The sequence below is a fragment of the Piliocolobus tephrosceles genome, chromosome 1 (assembly GCF_002776525.5).
Source record: "Piliocolobus tephrosceles isolate RC106 chromosome 1, ASM277652v3, whole genome shotgun sequence".
Taxonomy (NCBI): domain Eukaryota; kingdom Metazoa; phylum Chordata; class Mammalia; order Primates; family Cercopithecidae; genus Piliocolobus; species Piliocolobus tephrosceles.
In genome coordinates this window covers 177,358,801-177,377,544 of record NC_045434.1, presented here as the reverse complement: position 1 = coordinate 177,377,544, position 18,744 = coordinate 177,358,801, and the positions used below count along the sequence as shown (strand labels likewise).

Genomic DNA, 18,744 nt, shown 5'->3' with positions numbered 1-18,744 from the left:
ATTATAAATTCTTATACACAATTCTTGTAACAAACATTTTCCTGCTCCTTACCCTAATTATCCTACTTTCCCCAAACCATACCTTAGCCATGCTTTCTTTTGCCTCCATGATTTGGTATGTATTCTCCATCTTTGCAGAAGATGGAGTAAAATTATATGAATAATCCTAACTTCCTACTCCTACTTATTTCTCAGGACTCACCCCAGGATACACTTCCTCTAGGAATCCTTCACTGACAACAGTGAAGTCTGTGCTCCCTCAACACTTGGTATCTACCTCGATTGGATAACTTAACATACAGTAAAGAAACAGACTATTTACTGTCTCTCTCTCCCACTAGACTGAATTTCAGTAGAGCAGAGATTTATCTTCACATCCTTAGCACTTAGCATTATGCCTGACACAGACTAAATGTCCAAAAAAATAGTTGTTGAATAAACAAATAAATGAATAAATTAGGTCAAATTAAGGCATCTGCCTAGGTGTAAAAAATGCCATGCTTGTAATGTCTGGGGTCACTTTATTTAATAAAAATAAACACCCAGGGAAGAGAAGGGGAGTATGGTTAAAAAAAAAAAAAAAAGATTCCAGTCATAGATGGCTGGTCGTCATTTTTCTTCTAACTCTGTGTTGCTTTGCTTTGACTGCCTTGTAGGTTTTTATTTTTATTTTTAGAGACAGGGTCTTGCTGTGGCTGGAGACAGCCACTTGTCTAGGCTGGAGTGCAGTGGTGCAATCATTGCTCACTGTAGCCTCTATCTCCTGGGCTCAAGTGATCCTCCTGCCTCAGCCTCCTGTAGCTGGGACTGCAGGCATGCACCACTATACCTGGCTAATTTTTTTTTTTTTAATTTTTAGTAGAGACAAGATCTCACTATGTTGCTCAGGCTGGTCTTGGACTCCTGAGCTCAAGCAACCCCCCTGCCTTGGCCTCCCAAAGTGCTGGGATTACAGGTATGAGCCACCACACCTGGCTGCCTTATAGTTTTAAGGAAAATTATTATCATGGGATCTAGATACCCCAGAAGCAATTTATCCAATAAGTCATGGTGTACCATTCTGGGTTTCTATTCTTTTGGGAAAAGTGCAATAGAAGAGTCAGAGACTTGGGAATCCCACACCCATACCATACACAAGCCAATTAATGTATACAATGAGGATGAAGAAGAAAGTAAAAGGTACTTTCACGGTTTAACTTTCTGAAATTCTCAAGTTCTACGAAAGTCCTCAAGCAATAGATTGTAGCAAATGTGGGTGTGACTGTAGCAAATATGATTTGTGGTACCAGTGTTTCACTTGAACTCCACATCTTAATATTTCTTTCTTTTGATCTAACCAATTTGAAGAGTTGCAATCTCCTGTTCACTCCCTTGGTTTATAAATTCCTTTCATCATTCATATACTCCATATTATTTAATCTTCACAACTACCTTCTGAGGTAGATGTACTACCCTAATGTTTATAGTTGAGTCAACTTGTACTGATCGAGCCAGGATACAAATAACTTAGAAGTCTGAATAAGTGTATCTTCTAAACTGTTATCAATCCCTAGTATATATGGCATAAAATCTATATAGTATTTTATAAATGCTTTTTCAGTTTTAAAAAACTCTCATTCTTCCATTTTTTATAAGACAAAAATGTTCAAAAAATGTAACTGATATACTTAAGGATAGAGATGTAACTGGTTACCAGGCTGGAATATGATGCAGGAACAGAAATGGATGATTTAGAATTTTTTTTTTCCTTTCAGGTTAAATGTGTAGTGAATATAAATCTTGGCACTGGGACATTAATGACATTTAAGTTGCCAAAAAGGAGGTTGCCTTATTTCATTCTATTGTTTTTAGAATTATATCAGAAATAAAGATTGATATTTTAAAACAAAACCAAAAACCTCAAAGAAGTACCAACGAAATGTGAATAACTGGCTTATGGCTCTGGGCCAGGATGATGTTTTGAGTCTATATATAATACAGAAAGAAATCAATAAATGGAAGTAATAAGACATTTATAAATAGTTGTTTTTTTTTTTTTTTTTTTTTTTGAGACAGAGTCTTGCTCTGTTGCCCAGATGGAGTACAGTGGCATGATCTCAGCTCACCACAAGCTGTGCCTCCGGGGTTCACACCATTCTCCTGCCTCATCCTCCCGAGTAGCTGGAACTACAGGCGCCAGCCACCAGGCCCAGCTAATTTTTTGTATTTTTTTTTTAGTAGTTGGGGTTTCACCATGTTAGCCAGGATGGTCTCAATCTCCTGACCTCATGATCCGCCCACCTCGGCCTCCCAAAGTGCTGGGATTACAGGGGTGAGCCACCGCGCCCGGCCTGTACTTGTGATTTTATTATCTTCATTTGTTCAAAAGTTATCCTTTCTAGCCAGGTGCCTTGGCATTGCACCTACAGTCCCAGCCACTTGGCAGGCTGGGGGTGGGAAGATCACTTGAGCCTGGGAGTTTGAGGCCAGCCAACACAGTGAGACCTTGTTTTTTTTTTTTTTTTTTTAGAAGTAGGCTATGCATGGTAGCCCTCACCTATAATCTCAGCACTGTGGGAAGCCAAGGCAGGAAGAATGCTTTGGCTCAGGAGTTCAAGACCACCTGGGCAACATAGAAAGGCCCTGTCTCTACTAAAAAATTAACAATTAGCTGGGTGTGGTAGTGTACACTTGTGGTTCCAACTACGTGGGAGGCTGAGGCAGGAGGATCACTTGAGCCTGGGAGGTCGAGGCTGTAGTGAGCCATGACTGTGCCACTACACTCCGGTCTGGGTGCCAGAGGGAGACCCTGTCTCAAAAGAAAAAAAAAAAAAAGTACATAATGCAGTACTATAATGCAGTGTAATGGGGAAGATGAAATTACTTCTGAAAAATGATTTTTGGAATTAAACACTCCTAAGAATCTACCACTGCAGACTGGGTGTGATGGCTCACACCTGTAATCCCAGCACTTTGGGAGGCTGAGGCGGGCAGATCACTTGAGGTCAGGAGTTTGAGATCAGCCTGGCCAACATGGTGAAACCCTGTCTCTACTAAAAATACAAAAAATAGCCGAGTGTGTTGGCGTATGCTTGTAGTCCCAGCTACTCGGGAGGCTGAAGTGGGAGGACTACTTGAACCCAGGAGGTGGAGGTTGCAGTGAGTTGACAGTTTGCCACCACACTCCAGCCTGGGCAATAAGTGAGACTGTCTAAAAAAAAAAAAACAAAAAAAAACAAAAAAAACAAAACCTAGATGCAGTTGTTCACACCTGTAACCCCAGCACTTTGGGAGGCCGAGGCAGATGGATCACCTAAGGTTGGGAGTTCGAGACCAGCCTGGCCAACATGGTGAAACCTCGTCTCTACTAAAAACAAAAAAATTAGCCAGGTATGGTGGCGCATGCATGTAATCTCAGCTACTCATGAGGCTGAGGTAGGAGAATCGATTGAACTTGGGAGGCGGAGGTTGCAGTGAGCTGAGATTGTACCATTGCACTCCAGCCTGGGCAACAGAGTGAGACTCTGTCTCAAAAAAGAGGAATCATACAATATTTATCCTTTTGTGACTGGCTTATTTCATTTAGCATAATGTTGTCAAGGTTTATCTATGTTGCAACATGTGTCAAAATTTCCTTCCTTTTTAAGGCTGAATACATTCCCTTGTATGTATATACCACATTTTGTTTATCCATTCATCTGTTGATGAACATTTGGGTTTCTTCCACCTTTTGGCCATTGTGAGTAATGCTATGAACACGGGTGTACAAATATTTATTCAAGTCTCTGCTTTTACACATACACTTCTTAAAAAAATTTTTTTAAGGAAATAAAATTTCGAATATACATAAAATCCAGGATAAATTCTCATATATCCGTCAATCAGGTTAAATAATTTTCAACATTTTGCCAATCTTTCTTATTTTTATTTTTGCTATAGTACTTATCATGAGTTGAATTGTGTTCTCCACAAAAGATATTGAAGTTGTAACCCTCCAGTACCTGTAAAGGTGATCATATTTGGAAACAGAGTCTTTGCAGATGATCGAGTTAAGATGAAGTCTTTTGTTTTTTTTTTTTGGGGGGGCCATCAATCCAATATAGGTAGTGTCCTTATAAAAAGGGAAATTTGGACACAGAGACAGACATGTAGAGGGAAGACGAGGTAGAGATATGGGGAGAATGTCATCTATAAGCCAAAGGTGCCTGAGGCTACTAAAAGATAGGAGAGAGGCATGAACAGATTCTCCCTTACCACCCTCAGAAGGAACCACCTTCTGACACCTTGGAATTTGGACTTCTGCCCTCCAGAACTGTAAGACAATACATTTCTGCTGTTCTAAGTCACCCAATTTATGTACTTTGTTATGGCAATCCTGGCAAACTATACAGTATTTTAAAGCAAATGCCAGACATTGTGTCATTTTACCTATAAATATTTCAGTATGTGTAGTATATATTTCTAATTGCTAAGAACTTTACAATATAATTTTGATGTCATTATCAATGATTTAATAATGTCATCTAGTATCCTATCTGTATTGATTTGTCTTTTTCCATCTGGTTTATCTGATTTGAGATCCATTAAAGTTCTCACATTACATTTGCTTATTTTATTTTTTTGAGATGGAGTCTTGCTCTGTGACCCAGGCTGGAGTACAGTGGCGTGATCTTGGCTCACTGCAACCTCTGCCTCCCAGGTTCAAGCGATTTTCCTACCTCAGCCTCCAGAGTAGCTGGGGTTACAGGCATGCACCACTACACCTGGCTAATTTTTGTATTTTTGGTAGAGATGGGGTATTACCATACTGGCCATGCTAGTCTCGAACTCCTGGCCTCAAGTGATCTGCCTGCCTCAACCTCCCAAAGTGCTGGGATTACAGGCATGAGCCACCGTGCCTGGCCACATTTGCTTATTTCATTTTTAAAAAATTCCGGCTGGGCGCGGTGGCTCAAGCCTGTAATCCCAGCACTTTGGGAGGCCGAGACGGGCGGATCACGAGGTCAGGAGATCGAGACCATCCTGGCTAACACGGTGAAACCCCATCTGTACTAAAAATACAAAAAACTAGCCGGGCGAGGTGGCGGGCGCCTGTAGTCCCAACTACTCCGGAGGCTGAGGCAGGAGAATGGCCTGAACCCGGAGGCGGAGCTTGCAGTGAGCTGAGATCCAGCCACTGCACTCCAGCCCGGGCGACAGAGCAAGACTCAGTCTGAAAAAAAAAAAAAAAAAAATTCTGGCTGGGTGAGGTGGTGCATGTCTGTATTTCCAGTTACAGGGGAGGCTAGTCTGGGCCTGTCTCTCTCTCTCTCTCTCTGTGTGTGTGTGTGTGTGTGTGTCTGTGTGTGTGTTTGAGACAGGGTCTTGCTCTGTCGCCCAGGCTGGAGTGGAGTGGGGCAATCACAGCTCACTGTAGCCTTGAACTCCTCAGCTCAAGCTATTCTCCTGCCTCAACCTTCTGAGTAGCTAGGACTACAGGCACGCGTCACCACGCCCAGTTAACTTTTCAGATTATTTGTAGACAGGGTCTCACTATATTGTCCAGGCTGGTCTTGAACTCCTGGGCTCAAGGGATCCTCCTGTCTTGGCCTTCCAAAATGTTAGGATGACAGGCATGGGCCACCATGCCTGGCTGAGACCTTGACTCTTAAAAAAAAAAAAATTTCCCTTTCTTATTCCCCTATGAAGCCATTAATCTGTTAGATTGGGTCACCTGTCTTATAGAATATTCATGTTCTGAATTTGGCTGATTGCTTTATTTTAGTGTCTTTTAGCTTTATTTATTTACTTATTTATTTATTTAGAGCTGGGATCTTACTCTGTCACCCAGGCTGGAATGCAGTGGCACTATCTTGGCTTACTGCAGCTTCCAACTCTTCAGTTCAAGCAATCCCCCTACCTCGGCCTCCCAAGTAGCTAGGACCATAGGTGCAAGCTGCCACACCTGGCTAATTTTGTATTTTTGTATGGGGCTTCACCATGTTGTCCAGGCTAATCTTGAACTTCCAGCCTCAAGCGATACTCCTACCTTGGCCTCTCAAAGTGCTGGGATTATCGGCATGAACCACTGCACTCAGCCTATGTCTTAAACAAAACAAAATAAAACAAAAACAGCTTTATGGAAGTATAATTTACATACCATAAAATTCACCTGTTTTAGACATACAATTTAATGATTTTTAGAAAATGTACAGAGCTATAAAACTATCACCACAGGCTGGGCGCGGTGGCTCAAGCCTGTAATCCCAGCACTTTGGGAGGCCGAGACGGGAGGATCATGAGGTCAGGAGATCGAGACCATCCTGGCTAACACGGTGAAACCCCATCTCTACTAAAAAATACAAATAGCTAGCCGGGAGAGGTGGCTGGCGCCTGTAGTCCCAGCTACTCAGGAGGCTGAGGCAGGAGAATGGCGTAAACCCGGGAGGTGGAGCTTGCAGTGAGCTGAGATCCGGCCACTGCACTCCAGCCCGGGTGACAGAGCGAGACTCCGTCTCAAAAAAACAAAACAAAACAAAAAAAAAAACTATCACCACAATCCAGTTACGGAACATTTGTTTTACTCAAATGGTATCACGTGACTGTTTATAATCAAACATTCCCCTTTCCATCTCATTAAAGAGCTTCTGCACAGCAAAAGAAACTAGCAACAGAGTAAACAAACAACCCACAGAATGGGAGGAAATATTCTCAAACTATGCAACTGACAAAGGTGTAATATCCAGCATCGATAAGGAACTTAAATCAACAAGCAAAAAACAAGCCCATTAAAAAGTGGGCAAAGGACATGAACAGACACTTCTCAAAAGAAGACATACAGGCAGACAACAAACACATGAAAAAATGAGGTGGACTCTTAGTTCTGTTCCACAGATCTGTATGTCTGTCCTCAATATCACTAATCATCAGAGAAATACAAATCAAAGCCACAATGAGATACCACCTCATGCCAGTCAGAATGGCTACTATTAAAAGGTCAAACAACAACAACAGATGCTGGTGAGACTGTGGAGAAAAAGAAATGTTTATACACTGTTGGTGGGAATGTAAACCAGTTCAGCCACTATGGAAAGCAGTTTGGAGATATTTCAAAGAACTAAAAATAGAACTACCATTCAACCCAGCAATCCATTACTGAGTATATACCCAAAGGAAAAGACACTGTTCTACCAAAAAGACAAGTGTATGTTCATCACATTGTACTAGTCACAATAGCAAAGACATGGATTCAACCTAGGTGACCATCAACAGTGGACTGGATAAAGAAAATGTAGCGCAATATGTATCATTAAATACTATGCAGCTATAAAAAAGAACAAAATCATGTCCTTTGCAGCAACATGGATGTAGCTGGAGGCCATTATCCTAAGCAAAGTAATGTAGAAACAGAAAAGCAGGTATCACATGGTCTCACTTATAAGTGAGAGCTAAACACTGGATACACATAGACATGAAGATGGGAACAATAGGCTGGGTGCAGTGGCTCACACTTGTAATCCCAGCACTTTGGGAGGCCAAGGCGTGTGGATCACTTGAGGTTAGGAGTTTGAGACCAGCCTGGCCAACGTGGTGAAACCCCATCTCTACTAAAAATACAAAAATTAGCCAGGCGTGCTGGCAGATGCCTGTAATCCCAGCTACTCAGGAGGTTGAGGCAGGAGAATTGCTTGCACCCGGGCGGTGGAGGCTGCTGTTAGCTGATATCATGCCAGTGCACTCCAGCCTGGGCAACAGAGTGAGAATCATCTCAAAAAAAAAAAAAAAAAAAAAAAAAGGGAACAATAGACATCGAGGATACCTAATGCGGGGGAGGGAGGAGAGCAAGAATTGAAAAAACACCTGTTTTGTTCTACGCTTACTACCTGGGTGATGGGTTCAATCACACCCAAATCTCACCATCATACAATATACCATGTAACATACTTGCACATCTAAGTAACAGTTGAAATAATAATAATAAAAAAAAAACCAACCCCCTTTCTTATCACATCTCAGGCAATCACTGATCTGCCTCCTGTCTCTACAGATTTATAGATTTGCTTTTTCTGTCACTTAAAAAAAAACTGTAGCCATTCTATTGGGTGTGAAGTGGTATCATCAAGGTTTTGGTTTGCATTTCCCTATGACATGATGTTGAGGATCTTTTCATGTGCTTGTCAGCCATTTGTGTATCTTCTTTGGTGAAATGTTCATTCAAGTATTTTGCCTATTTTGAAATTAGGTTGTTGTGATTTTTTTGAGTTGGAAGAGTTCTTATCTTTTCATTTCCTTATTTTCTTTCTTTTCTCAGAGACAGGGTCTTGCTCCATCACCCAGACATGATCAAAACTGCAGCCTAGAACTCCTGGGCTCAAGTGATCCTAATGCCTCAGTTTCCCAAGGAGGTGGGACTACAGGCTCATGCCATGCCTGGCTAATTAAAAAAAAATTTGTTTTTGAGATGCAGTTTCACTCTTGTTGCCCAGGCTGCAGTGCAATGGTGTGATCTCAGCTCACTGCAACCCCCGCCTCCCAGGTTTAAGCAATTCTCCCGCCTCAGCCTCCTGAGGAGCTGAGATTACAGGCGTACACCACCACAGCCGACTTATTTTTGTATTTTCAGTAGAGATGGGGTTTTGCCACGTTGGCCAGGCTGGTCTCAAACTCCTGACCTCAGGTGATCCACCCGCCTTGGCCTCCCAAAGTGCTAGGATTACAGGTGTGAGCCACCGCGCCCGGCCCCTTTAAGATTTTTTTATAGCGATAGGGTCTCATTTTGTTGCCCAGGCTCTTCTCAAACTCCCGGCTCCAAATGATCCTCCTGCCTCAGATTCCCAAAGTGCCGGGATTACAGGCATGAGCCACTGGACCTGGCCTTTTTTTTTCTTCTTGAGACAGGGTCTCATTCTGTCATCCAGGCTGGAGTGCTGTGGCGTGATCACAGCTCACTGCCCCCTCAACCTCCCTGAGCTCAGGTGATCCTCCCTCCTCAGCCTCCTGAGTACCTGGGACTATAGGTGCATGACATCACACCTGGCTAATTTTTGCATTTTCTTTGTAGAGACGTGTTTTGCCATGTTCTCCAGGCTGGTCTTGAACTCCTGGTTCAAGCGATCCACCTGGTTTGGCCTCCCAAAATGCTGAGATTACCTGCATGAGCCACTGAACCTGACCCTCATTTTCTTAATAGTGTCTTTGGGGTTCAAAATCTTTAATTTTTAAGAAATAAAATTTATAAAATTCTTACAGTTTTAGCTCTCATGTTAGGTCTGTAATCCAAGTAAGGATCAAACTGCTCTAGCACAATTTGTGTAAAAATCTATCCTTTTCCTGTTGAGTTGCCTGGAGATCTCAGGTGAAAATCAATGACCATAAACCTAAGGGTTTATTTTTGGACTCTTAGTTCTGTTCCACAGATCTGTATGTCTGTCCTTATGCCAGTACTATACTTGTCTTGACTACCATAGTTTTATAGTAAGTTTTGAGCTTGGGAAGTATAAGTTCTTCAACTTTTTTGTTGTTTTTCAACATTGTTCTGGATATTCTGTGTTCTTTGTATTTCCATATAACTTTTAAGATGAGCTTGTCAATTTCAGCAAAAAAATCCAACTGAGATTCTAATAGGGTTTGTAATAATCCTATAGATCTGTGAGAGCTGCCCTCTTAGATCACTTAGGCCCAGGAAGTCGAGGCTGCAGTGAGCTATGATTGCACTACTGCACCCCAGCACCTGAGTGACTAAGCAAGACCCTGTCTCAAAATAATTAAAAAAAAAAAAAAAAAAAAAAAAAAAAAAAAAAAGAAAAAAAAGAAAAAAAAAAAAAAAGAAATGCTCCCTGTCAGGCACAGTGGCTCATGCATGTAATCCCAACACTTTGGGAAGCCAATGTGGGAGTATTGCTCAAGCTCAGGAGTTCAAGACCAGCCTGGGCAATATAAGGAGACGTCGTCTCCACAAAAAATAAAGAAATAAAAATTAGCCAGGCATGGTGGCATGTGCCTGAGGTCCCAGCTACTTTGGCATCTAAGGTGGGAGGACTGTTTGAGCCCAGGAGCTTGAGGCTGCTGTAAGCCATGAATGCGCCACTGCACTCCAGCTTGGGCAACAGAAAAGAGACCCTCTCTTTAAATAAAATAAAATAAAATAAAAAGGATCTCAAAGAAGCAGCTGCCTGCTTTGGGCAGATTACTTTTAAATTTCAAGGAGTTCAAGAACCAAGCTGTACCTGTGTTTCAATATTTATTTACCCAAGTTTGTTCCAAATATTAACAACACATACTGTATGTCAGGGACAAAGCTTTAGGATTTCTAGGGAAGCTATAAGAAAGACTAACACACAGCCACCGGTCTATGAGATCATGCAGGACTGCATACTTTGAACTCTTCTGAGATTTGCTTTAATTTAAAGAAAACTGAACACAAAGATGTATATACCATGAACATTGTACAAAACATCTGTGAACTGTAGAGCTAGGGAATTAAAAAAGCAGTTCAGAAAGGTAGCCTTGAAAGAAGGAAATATGTCCATGAAAGACAAAATTAGTACTTCAAATGTCCAAAGCTCTTAGTGACTCTAAAAAAAGGTCTTTAGTTAACAACAAGATCTTTAATTTTCTCCCAAAAGATCTCCAGGGATTTTCAGATCCTCATTCCCTTCAAATCTACAAAGGTCCCCAGGCTCAAGGCAATGCCAAATGTTCTTGAGGTCTGCTCCCTTCTTCCCTGTTCCCAGCATTATCATGTGTGTGGGAGGAACTGAGTTGTTTTTATCCTGCTCACTGCATTAAGTACAGCAGAAGCCAACTGGGAGTTCTATTCCCCAATATGCTCATTGTACAATGCTTAGTTCCTAGAAGGGTGGGTAGAAAAGAGCTGACAGGCAAAGAAGCAGTTTATAGTAGCTGCATGTTTAAAAACTGAAATTCATCTAGACACCCTGTGTGAACACATTTAGATTTTCGGTACTGCTGTGAATGAGACCGTAAGAATTTCTAGCCTAGTGCAAGAACTGGTGTGCATGTTGATATAGTCCACAGTGACTCAGTGAGGAAGGAAAGCCATCATTAATTTCAACTGAGTGTGTCGGCTAGGTGTAGTGGCTCATGCCATAATCCCAGCACTTTGGGAGGCCGAGGTAGATGGATCACCCGAGGTCAGGAGTTCGAGATCAGCCTCCCAACATGGCAAAACCCCACCTCTACTAAAACTACAAAAAATTAGCCAGGTGTGGAGGCACGCACATGTAATCTCAGCTACTCACGAGGCTGAGGCAGGAGAATTGCTTGAACCCGGGAGATGGAGGTTGCAGTGAGCTAAGATTATGCCACTGCACTCCAGCCTGGGAGACAGAGCAGACTCTGTCTCAAAAAAAGAAAGGAAAAAAAAAAAAAAAAAAACCCAAAAAACTGAGTGTGTCCTGCCAGCTTATATGGCTGCACAGAATGACTTTTTCCAAACCAAGCTAAGTTCAAAGTTTGGGGACCAGAGAATGGTATTGGGTGAGAACAGAATGAAGAAAACCCAGTTGCACAAAAAAATGTCAAATACAAGAGAAACTTAATTTTATCACAGGCTTCTGTGAATGTTAACAGAAAAGGATGTTAACATTATGAATGTTAACAGAAAAGGAAGTGTCATGGACGGCTTCTGAATTCACATGCCAGTGGAACTGGAGCTTGAAACAATTACTCATAAAACTAGAGACAACAATTCGGATGAGGATAAAAGCTTCCCACAGTAACTTAACTATCTTGCAGTGTTCAATGCAACAACATAACTTCTCTATTTGAAGACCTTCAGATAACCACCTTCTACTTTATTTGGCAATCTTTTTTTTTCTTTTTTTAAATTGAGATGGAGTCTTGTTCTGTCGCCCAGGCTGGAGTGCAGTGGCACGATCGCGGCTCACTGCAAGCTCTGCCTCCTGGGTTCATGCCATTCTCCTGCCTCAGCCTCCTGAGTAGCTGGGACTACAGGTGCCCGCCACCACACCCGGCTAATTTTTTTGTATTTTTAGTAGAGACAGGGTTTCACCACGTTAGCCAGGATGGTCTCGATCTCCTGACCTCATGATCTGCCCACCTTGGCCTCCTAAAGTGCTGGGATTACAGGCGTGAGCCACTGCGCCCAGCCAGATTTGGCAATCTTAAACATGTTCCAACAAAGAAGCATCTTCTCTCCCACTAAAAGAATCAGAGCTAATTCACTACTTCCTAATCACTGCAACTGAGAAGAAACTAGAGACCAAGATATGCTTGAAATAATCAAGTATGCTCAGAACTAGGGAAAAGGGAATGATCTATGGCTACTACTTACTATCTACCTTTAATTTTAACAAGAGATGCTGGGACAAGCACCTGTGGTATGGCTATCTGGTATTTCATTTGCTATACAGGAAGGCACTAGCCATACCATCCCAATGCCTGATCTTGGTCGCACTGTAAGTAGTAGGAATAACAGATTCTTGATTGTTAGGAGAGCATATGGAGTTATCAAATAGACAACTGCCTGTTCAGCAGGGTAGGCTATCTCACCATAGCCCTGAGGTGCTCAGGCCCTCTCCAAAAAAATCAGTTGTGTTGAGGTGAAAACCCTGGACACAAAGCAGCAGAGACTGCCAACAGTGGAAGGATTCTTGAGTTCCAAGTGCTGCTCCAGGTCCAGTTTTTAGGTGACCTTGTGGGTTTGTTCTTGTTCTTGTCCACATCCAGCTTTCCTTTCTGACTGATGGCCCAGCTGACTGATAGTGATTTCAGGCTCAACATTAGACATGGAAACAACAGCATACATACACTACTCTATGAGCTTCCATTAATTGTGTAATAAATTCTTTATTTTCTATGACTCACAGCATTTCTGTTTCTCTGATATAAAAATTGCTACTAGAAGTGGTCCTGGGGAAAAAAAAAACCAAAAACCAGAATCTTAAAGATGGGCTTGCTGAACTTGTTCTGTGTTATTGGTTCTCTAATTTGATTAGATTTAAAGGCCTATCAACTAACTGGATGAGGCCCACCCAGATTAGCCAGAGAATCTCTCTTACTTAAAATCAATGGATTGTTGATATTAATTACATACAAAAATACCTTCATAACAACACCTAGATTAGTGTTTGTTGGAATAAATGGATACTACAGACTAGCAAAATTGCTATATAAAACTAACCATCACACAGACTAATGAGAGCCACATGTCTAATAAGTAACACAGGAATTAGCAAAGCCTTCCTAGGCAGAATCACAGTGCTGTTCACCCTCATCCATCTCAACTCAGCGTGCTAGAACCTGCTGAGATCTAGAAGTCTCTCACTCCCCAAGAGGTGCTCAAGAAAGCACTCTGCACAGCACCACTGACAAGAAGCTTCTACTCAAAGATAAGCCCAAGAGTGTTATATCTCTCAAGTTATCCCTCAAAGCTGCCTGGCCCATACAACACTGGGTAAAAACTGACACATTAATTTGCACTCCACTCTAGTCTCACTGGTCTAGCTAATACGACATTTTAGCAGGTCATGCCCATCATGAGGTAGAGTCTGTTTTCTCAGCTCATGAATCTAGGCTGGCCTTGTGACAACCTTGATCAGAATTCTCCCAAGTACACTAAGCAATATTCCTACTGTCTTCAGGCCTGGTTCTAAGCTGGTTGTGTAGGAGATGGTCATGGCAAAGGTTCAGTGAAGGATCACTCAAGAGTTCATGCCTCAAAGCTTTGTTTCAGCTTCTGCATAGCTAGAGTTATACTAAATTTAAATATATATATAGATACATATCATATAGTTTGAGATGGAGTTTCACTCTTGTTGCCTAGGTTGGAGGGCAGTGGCACGATCTCAGCTCACTGCAACCTCTGCCTCTCAGGTTCAAGCGATTCTCCTGCCTCAGCCTCCCAAGTAGCTGGGATTACGGACATGCGCCACCACACCCGGCTCATTTCTTATATTTAGTAGAGACAGGGTTTCATTATGTTGGTCAGGCTGGTCTTGAACTCCTGACCTCAGGTGGTCCACCCACCTCGGCCTTCCAAAGTGCTGGGATTACAGGCATGAGACACCGTGCCCGGGATAAAAGATATTATAAAACAACCTAGCTCAGACATCCCCACCCTTGAGGTTCAACAGCTGGGTAAATAACTTTCTTTCTCCTAAGTACCAGGTATGTACAAGACACTAAGTTGACATCTATATATTAATGCTTAGAAATTTATATCTGAAGCACAGTCCTATCATCTGAGCACTGAGTCTATACATGACTTCCTCCTGTTTACCTGGATCCCCAAATGAACTTTGGATTTCCCTGCCACGAACCCAGTGCTCCCTATCTCATTACTATCCTGCTGCTCAAACCTGAAATGTGAGTCTTTTTTGACACCACTCCACTTCTCAACCCCAAGGTTCAAACACCAAGTCCTCAGATTTTACCTGTTAAATCCTTCTCTAATTTATCTACTTTTCTCCAACTCTATTGTCAATACCCTAGTTCAAATACCATTACCATTACTTCTTACCTGGATTACTACAATACCCTCCCTTACTTGGTCTCTCTGCATCCTCTCTTACCCAACTCCAATCCCTCCTCCATATTGCATCCAGAGTTATCTTTCGAAGGCAAATTTGATCGTGTCATTCCCTAATAAAATGCTTTGGTAGTAGCTGGGCGCGGTGGCTCATGCCTGTAATCCCAGCACTCCGGGAGGCCGAGGTGGGCGGATCATGAGGCCAGGAGATGGAGACCATCCTGGCCAACATGGTGAAACCCCGTCTCTACTAAAAATACAAAAATTAGCTGGGCCTGGTGGGGCATGCCTGTAATCCCAGCTACTTGGGAGGCCGAGGCAGGAGAATCGCTTGAATCGGAGTTGGAGGTGGCAGGGAGCCAAGATTGTGCCATTGCACTCCAGCCTGGCAGCAGAGCGAAGCTCCATCTCAAAAACAAACAAAAAATGCTTTGGTAGTTGGGACTATAGTAGATTGTTTTAAAAATGGTCACAGCTGAGCGCGGTGGCTCACGCCTGTAATCCCAGCACTTTGGGAGGCTGAGGTGGGCGAATCACCTGAAGTTGAGAGTTCGAGACCAGCCTGACCAACATGGAGAAACCCTGTCTCTACTAAAAATACAAAATTAGCCGGGCGTGGTGGCACATGCCAGCTACTCAGTAGTTGAGGCAGCAGAATTGCTTGAACCTGGTAGGTGGAGGTTGCAGTGAGCTGAGATCGTGCCACTGCACTCCAGCCTGGGCAACAAGAGCAAAACTCCATATCAAAAAAAAAAAAAAAAAAAAAGATGACCACAATTATTCCCCTCTCTGTACCTGTATCCTTTTGTAAAGTGACTTTGCAGCTCCTCCTATCATGAGGTAGAGTCTATTTTGTTATCTCATGACTCTGGGCTGGGCTTGTGACTGCTTTGATCCAAAGAATGTGGTGCAAATGATGCTGTTCCAGCCCTTTCTCCAATATACAAGGTTAAGAAGTCTCATCTCTGCCCATAAAGACTCTGTTGCCAGAGCACATTCAAACAGAAGATGATACTCTGGCTCCACTAATGTCCTCTTCCAACAAATTTACTAGGATTCTGCTATATGTCAGGCCATGTATTAGACCTTGGTCTACAAAGACAAAATATAACCACTATCCTTATGTAACTTATAATCCAGAGCAATACAGGGTTATAGATGTTAACCACAGAACTTTCTTCAGGATATAGGGGAGCACAAAGGAGGAAGGACAGTTCTGCCTATAACAGGAAAGATTAGAAAAATCTTCACAGAAAAATGATACTTGAGCTGAATCTTGAAAGAAAAATGGGTACTTACCCAGGGAGAGAAGAGTAACTTTGGCTGAAGGATTACCAGGAATGGTGAAAAGTAAAAGGACAGAGGCATTAAAAGGAATGCAGAAGTTAAGAGAACTATAAGCAATTTTCCATAGCTACTGATAGAATGTTGAGAATGGGGTTGTGGTAGAGAAAGATGAGATATAAGGCTAGAGGGGTAAGCATGATTAGATAACTGAGGGCTTTAGGAATTTGTGCTTTATTCTATAAGCAATGTATTTATAGGTTTGGGGTAAAGAGATAGCAGAAAGCAAAGCTGCAAATTCTGGAGAGTGTTGAAAAATCTAATGGAGAAAAGGTTCCAGGAGTGGCAGAAGAAAGGGGCTAAAAGGCATAAATTGAAGGGACTGGCCCCAAACTTCTTCCAATGCTGGAGGAAAGGAATCGAAGGTGGGTCTGAATAAAGGCACAGTCATGGATGGGGTAGCTGGGGAAATCAGCAGGCCCGTGTTTTGACAGGAGAGTGGTGATGGCAGAGAACAGCTTCTGAGAGGAGTGAAAAGCTGGCCCAGGACAAATGGAACAATGCAGAGTGATTCTGAGGGTTCAGCTAAGATAGGAGCCATGAATTTATAGTGCTGCCAATTTATATCTGTACATAATATTTCTCCTAAAGACTCTGGACTTGGAGAGAAATGCCTGAAGGCACAGGACCTAGATTGGATGAAGAAGGAAATGAGGGGGGAGAGAGAGAGAGAGGGAGGGAGAGAAAAAAGAGAGGGTAGGAGTGGTAGTAGTAAGGGACTAGAAAGATTTGAGGCTGAAATGAAGGAAACAGGATTCTGAGTAAAGATGGCAGATTAAACACAAGCGTTAACCCATCCTCCTTCTGAAAACTCATTGAAGTGTCAGTACAGAATTTTTTTTTTAAGACAAAAACCCACAACGACAAAGACCACAAGAAGAGATGATGACAAAATTTCGGAAGCTGGAAAACCAAAGGATGGTGGTGGTAACAGATTCAGCATATCCAAGAAAGCTGAATCCTAAACCATCTATAACGAAAGCTAAGAAGCAACTTGATTTGTATCTCAGGAGCCCTGAAATGATCATGAATTGGCAGCACAGCTTTTACCCACCCAGGCAGGAGATTGGAAGATTGTTTTCTGAAGTCTATACAGCCAGCTCCAAAGAAAAGACTTAAAGATATTGACATGGGTTCTCTTAAAGCCATATCATTTTATAGAAGTAAATTAAAAGTACAGAAGAGTAAGAATACACTGGACAAGATACCTTGGGAAAGGTTTGTGATCCTAATTTCCACAAGCCCCTTTCCCCGCCTATACTTGCCCCCACCCCAAACTGCAAATGAGAGAGGTTATTTTGGGAATTAGGGCTGGTTAGTAGCAGTGGAGGTACTAATTGACATAAATAGTATTTCAAGACTTCCACACCATTGGGAAAATAATCAAGGGTTTAAACCATTTCTCACCATCTGTAGTCCCAGAAATGCATATCTGGCCATGATCTTTGAGGTCTTAACTGAAGTCCTTGACTCCCCAGATATAAATGTCTAAACCTTCCAAGATGACCTTGTGAACATTTTATTCCATTTTAAAGATATCCTTTAGGAGCTTGTTTTAATATTTTCATTACTCTTCCAGTAAAAAGACTTGATAACTATTCAAAAGAAAACAATGTAACATTGGGGAAAAGCTACATGATTTTCTTATTAAATATTTGGCACAAATATATTTTACTTAATGAACTATTAAAAACATATGTCTGTCAGAAATAAAGCAGGAATTTTAGAGCTGGTGGGGGGGAGTTTCTTTAAAGACCAACTAAGTCTGTCAGAAATAAAGCAGGAATTTTAGAGCTGGTGGGGGGGAGTTTCTTTAAAGACCAACTAAGCCAATTTCAGCTGGGGAAAACTGAGGCTTAGAAAAATAAGGTTATTTGCTCAAGGTCATACAGCTGGTTTGTCTCCAGCCTAGATTGCAAATTCTCTGGACTTGAATTTTCAATATCAAGCTCTTTCTACCAGTAACATTGTTTCCCACTACATGTAATGCCTCTCCAAGTCAGAAATGCATCAATCAGACATGTAGGAAAGGTGCTTTGTTTAAACCCAATAAGGTCATAAGAATCTGGGCCCTTTGGAGTCAAGTTACTAGTACTGACTGATGACTAAATAGCTTGCTGGGGAGGCTGCCTCTGCACCTGACCATATTCTAACAAGTGTCTTTGAAATCAAGCAAACATTTTATCCCTCCCCGCCCCCTAGTAATACTTTTTTTTCTTTCTTTCTTTCTTTTTTTTTTTTTAAAGAGAGAAATGGGTCTTGCTATGTTGCCCAGGCTGGTCTGAAACTTCTGGGTTCAAGCAATCCTCCTACCTCAGTGTCCTAAAGTGCTGGGATTACAGGTGTGAGCCACCACACCCAGCCTCTCTCTCAGAAAAAGAGAAAACTGATGGAATGTACATTCTATCATTGTCCTTTCCTCTCTTTTAATTTTTTTTTTTTTAATTTTCATAGGTTTTGGGGGAACAGGTGGTATTTGGTTACATGAGTAAGTTATTCAGCGGTAATTCGTGAGATTTTGGTGCACCCATCTCCTGAGCAGTATACACTGAACCCAATTTACAAAAGTTAAAAAAAACTTTACAAGAAGTTTCTGATTTTCCTATACACACGAAGGCCTTATCCAAGATAACTGGTGTTTGCCCACCAGGAACTAGCCTCCATCTTTAGAAATTCAGCTTTTTAAAAAAGATAAAAGACAGCAGAAAGTACTGTATTCTCATAATCAGAAAGTGCTTGAAAATTTGAATCTAATTAGCTTTTAACTAGCATCTCACTGAGGCAGGAGGAGCACAACACCCCAGAGGGTCATAGGAATGAGAGAACATTTTTATGCATATTTATCCAGCCAGCAACCCTTTTATAACTACACACCACAGATCCTGAATCACTGGGGTGTGGATTACAAATTAAAATAACAAGGATGGCTG

The 18,744-nt window shown here is 41.9% G+C and overlaps 1 protein-coding gene across 2 annotated transcripts in view; it reads right to left on the bottom strand.

Annotated features, from left to right (window-relative positions):
• The window catches only part of EIF2B3 (eukaryotic translation initiation factor 2B subunit gamma), a 146,493-nt gene that overhangs the window by 46,529 nt on the left and 81,220 nt on the right, over positions 1-18,744 (bottom strand). The gene's annotated exons all lie outside the window — the stretch shown is intronic.